Below are 5,845 nucleotides of genomic sequence, written 5' to 3'. Positions count from 1 at the left end.
ATACGTTATACGTTATTCGTTATACGTTATACGTTATACGTTATACGTTATACGTTATACGTTATACGTTATACGTTATACGTTATACGTTATACGTTATACGTTAAACGTTATACGTCATACGTTATACGTTATACGTTATACGTTATACGTTATACGTTAAACGTTATACGTTATACGTTATACGTTTTACGTTATACGTTATACGTTATACGTTATACGTTATACGTTAAACGTTCTACGTTATACGTTATACGTTATACGTTATACGTTATACGTTATACGTTGTACGTTCTACGTTGTACGTTGTACGTTGTACGTTCTACGTTGTACGTTGTACGTTATACGTTGTACGTTATACGTTATACGTTATACGTCATACGTTATACGTTATACGTTATACGTTATACGTTATACGTTATACGTTATACGTTATACGTTATACGATATACGTTATACGTTATACGTTATACGTTACACGTTATACGTTATACGTTATACGTTATACGTTATACGTTAGACGTTATAGGTTATACGTAATACGTAATACGTTATACGTTATACGTTATACGTTATACGTTACACGTTATACGTTATACGTTATACGCTATACGGTATACGTTATACGTTATACGTTATACGATATACGTTATGCGTTATACGTTATACGTTATACGTTGTACGTTATGCGTTAAACGTTATACGTTATACGATATACGTTATACGTTATACGTTATGCGTTATAGGATATACGTTATACGTTATACGTTATACGTTATACGTTATACGTTATACGTTATACGTTATAGGTTATACGTTATACGTTATACGTTATACGTTATACGTCATACGTTATACGTTATACGTTATACGTTATACGTTATACGTTATAGGTTATACGTTATACGTTATACGTTATACGTTGTACGTTATGCGTTAAACGTTAGACGTTATATGTTATTCGTTATACGTTGTACGTTATACGTTATATGTAATATGTAATACTTTATACGTTATACGTTATACGTTGGACGTTACAGGCTAAACGTAGTACGTTATACGTTTTACGTTATGCGTTATACGTTATACGTTTTACGTTAGACGTTATAGGTTATACGTAATACGTAATACGTTATACGTTACACGTTATACGTTACATGTTATACGTTATACGTTATACGTTATAAGTTATACATTATACGTTATACGTTATACGTTATACGTCATACGTTATACGTTATACGTTATACGTTATACGTTATACGTTATACGTTATACGTTATTCGTTATACGTTAAACGTTATACGTTATACTTTATACGTTATACGTTATACGTTATACGCTATACGCTATACGTTATACGTTGTACGTGATGCGTTATACGTTATGCGTTATACGTTATACGTTATACGTTATACGTTGTACGTTATACGTTATACGTTACTCGTTATGCGTAATATGTAATACGTTTTACGTTTTACGGTATTCGTTATACGTTATGCGTTATAGGTCATACCTTATACGTGATACGTCATACGTTATACGTTTCACGTTATACGTTATACGTTATGCGTTATACGTTATGCGTTATACGTTATACGTTATACGTTATACGTTATACGTTATACGTTATATGTTATACGTTATACGTTATACGTTATACGTTATACGTTATACGTTATACGTTATACGTTATACGTTATACGTTATACGGTATACGTTATACGTTATACGTTATACGATATACGTTATGCGCTATACGTTATACGTTATACTTTGTACGTTATGCGTTAAACGTTATACGTTATACGATATACGTTATACGTTATACGTTATGCGTTTTTGGATATACGTTATACGTTATACGTTATACGTTATACGTTATACGTTATACGTTATACGTTATAGGTTATACGTTATACGTTATACGTTATACGTAATACGTTATACGTTATACGTTATACGTTATACGTTATACGTTATACGTTATACGTTGTACGTTCTACGTTGTACGTTGTACGTTGTACGTTCTACGTTGTACGTTGTACGTTATACGTTGTACGTTATACGTTATACGTTATACGTCATACGTTATACGTTATACGTTATACGTTATACGTTATACGTTATACGTTATACGTTATACGTTATACGTTATACGTTATACGTTATACGTTATACGTTACACGTTATACGTTATACGTTATACGTTATACGTTATACGTTAGACGTTATAGGTTATACGTAATACGTAATACGTTATACGTTATACGTTATACGTTATACGTTACACGTTATACGTTATACGTTATACGTTATACGGTATACGTTATACGTTATACGTTATACGATATACGTTATGCGTTATACGTTATACGTTATACGTTGTACGTTATGCGTTAAACGTTATACGTTATACGATATACGTTATACGTTATACGTTATGCGTTATAGGATATACGTTATACGTTATACGTTATACGTTATACGTTATACGTTATACGTTATACGTTATAGGTTATACGTTATACGTTATACGTTATACGTTATACGTTATACGTTATACGTTATACGTTATACGTTATACGTTATAGGTTATACGTTATACGTTATACGTTATACGTTATACGTTGTACGTTATGCGTTAAACGTTAGACGTTATATGTTATTCGTTATACGTTGTACGTTATACGTTATATGTAATATGTAATACGTTATACGTTATACGTTATACGTTGGACGTTACAGGCTAAACGTAGTACGTTATACGTTTTACGTTATGCGTTATACGTTATACGTTTTACGTTAGACGTTATAGGTTATACGTAATACGTAATACGTTATACGTTACACGTTATACGTTACATGTTATACGTTATACGTTATACGTTATAAGTTATACATTATACGTTATACGTTATACGTTATACGTCATACGTTATACGTTATACGTTATACGTTATACGTTATACGTTATACGTTATACGTTATTCGTTATACGTTAAACGTTATACGTTATACTTTATACGTTATACGTTATACGTTATACGCTATACGCTATACGTTATACGTTGTACGTGATGCGTTATACGTTATGCGTTATACGTTATACGTTATACGTTATACGTTGTACGTTATACGTTATACGTTACTCGTTATGCGTAATATGTAATACGTTTTACGTTTTACGGTATTCGTTATACGTTATGCGTTATAGGTCATACCTTATACGTGATACGTCATACGTTATACGTTTCACGTTATACGTTATACGTTATGCGTTATACGTTATGCGTTATACGTTATACGTTATACGTTATACGTTATACGTTATACGTTATATGTTATACGTTATACGTTATACGTTATACGTTATACGTTATACGTTATACGTTATACGTTATACGTTATACGTTATACGGTATACGTTATACGTTATACGTTATACGATATACGTTATGCGTTATACGTTATACGTTATACTTCGTACGTTATGCGTTAAACGTTATACGTTATACGATATACGTTATACGTTATACGTTATGCGTTTTTGGATATACGTTATACGTTATACGTTATACGTTATACGTTATACGTTATACGTTATACGTTATAGGTTATACGTTATACGTTATACGTTATACGTTATACGTTATACGTTATACGTTATACGTTATACGTTATACGTCATACGTTATACGTTATACGTTATACGTTATACGTTATTCGTTATACGTTATACGTTATACGTTATACGTTATACGTTATACGTTATACGTTATACGTTATACGTTATACGTTATACGTTATACGTTATACGTTATACGTTACTCGTTATGCGTAATATGTAATACGTTTTACGTTTTACGGTATTCGTTATACGTTATACGTTATACGTTATACGTTATACGTTATACGTTATACGTTATACGTTATGCGTTATACGTTATACGTTATACGTTATACGTTATGCGTTATACGCTATACGTTATGCGTTATAGGATATACGTTATACGTTACACGTTATACGTTATACGTTATACGTTATACTTTATACGTTATACGTTATACGTTATACGTTATACGTTATACGTTATACGTTATATGTTATACGTTATACGTTATACGTTATACGTTATACGTTATACGTTATACGTTATACGTTATACGTTATACGTTATGCGTTATACGTTATACGTTATACGTTATACGTTATACGTTATACGTTATACGTTATACGTTATACGTTATACGTTATACGTTATACGTTATACGTTATACGTTATACGTTATTCGTTATACGTTATACGTTATGCGTTATACGTTATACGTTATACGTTATGCGTTATACGTTATACGTTATACGTTATACGTTATACGTTTGACGTTATACGTTTTACGGTATACGTTATACGTTATGCGTTATACGTTATACGTTATACGTTATACGTTATACGTTATACGTTATACGTTATACGTTATACCTTATACGTTAAACGTTATACGTTATACGTTATACGTTATACGTTATACGTTATACGTTATACGTTATATGTTATACGTTATACGTTATACGTTATACGTTATACGTTATACGTTATACGTTATACGTTATACGTTATACGTTATACGTTATACGGTATACGTTATACGTTATACGTTATACGATATACGTTATGCGTTATACGTTATACGTTATACGTTGTACGTTATGCGTTAAACGTTATACGTTATACGATATACGTTATACGTTATACGTTATGCGTTATAGGATATACGTTATACGTTATACGTTATACGTTATACGTTATACGTTATACGTTATACGTTATAGGTTATACGTTATACGTTATACGTTATACGTTATACGTTATACGTTATACGTTATACGTTATACGTTATACGTTATACGTTATAGGTTATACGTTATACGTTATACGTTATACGTTGTACGTTATGCGTTAAACGTTAGACGTTATATGTTATTCGTTATACGTTGTACGTTATACGTTATATGTAATATGTAATACGTTATACGTTATACGTTATACGTTGGACGTTACAGGCTAAACGTAGTACGTTATACGTTTTACGTTATGCGTTATACGTTATACGTTTTACGTTAGACGTTATAGGTTATACGTAATACGTAATACGTTATACGTTACACGTTATACGTTACATGTTATACGTTATACGTTATACGTTATAAGTTATACATTATACGTTATACGTTATACGTTATACGTCATACGTTATACGTTATACGTTATACGTTATACGTTATACGTTATACGTTATACGTTATTCGTTATACGTTAAATGTTATACGTTATACTTTATACGTTATACGTTATACGTTATACGCTATACGCTATACGTTATACGTTGTACGTGATGCGTTATACGTTATGCGTTATACGTTATACGTTATACGTTATACGTTGTACGTTATACGTTATACGTTACTCGTTATGCGTAATATGTAATACGTTTTACGTTTTACGGTATTCGTTATACGTTATGCGTTATAGGTCATACCTTATACGTGATACGTCATACGTTATACGTTTCACGTTATACGTTATACGTTATGCGTAATACGTTATGCGTTATACGTTATACGTTATACGTTATACGTTATACGTTATACGTTATATGTTATACGTTATACGTTATACGTTATTCGTTATACGTTATACGTTATACGTTATACGTTATACGTTATACGTTATACGGTATACGTTATACGTTATACGTTATACGATATACGTTATGCGTTATACGTTATACGATATACTTTGTACGTTATGCGTTAAACGTTATACGTTATACGATATACGTT

This window comes from Ptiloglossa arizonensis, unplaced genomic scaffold (genome assembly GCF_051014685.1).
Source record: "Ptiloglossa arizonensis isolate GNS036 unplaced genomic scaffold, iyPtiAriz1_principal scaffold0393, whole genome shotgun sequence".
Classification (NCBI taxonomy): domain Eukaryota; kingdom Metazoa; phylum Arthropoda; class Insecta; order Hymenoptera; family Colletidae; genus Ptiloglossa; species Ptiloglossa arizonensis.
The sequence above is the reverse complement of the archived record's forward strand: the minus strand, read 5'-3'. Positions refer to the sequence as shown.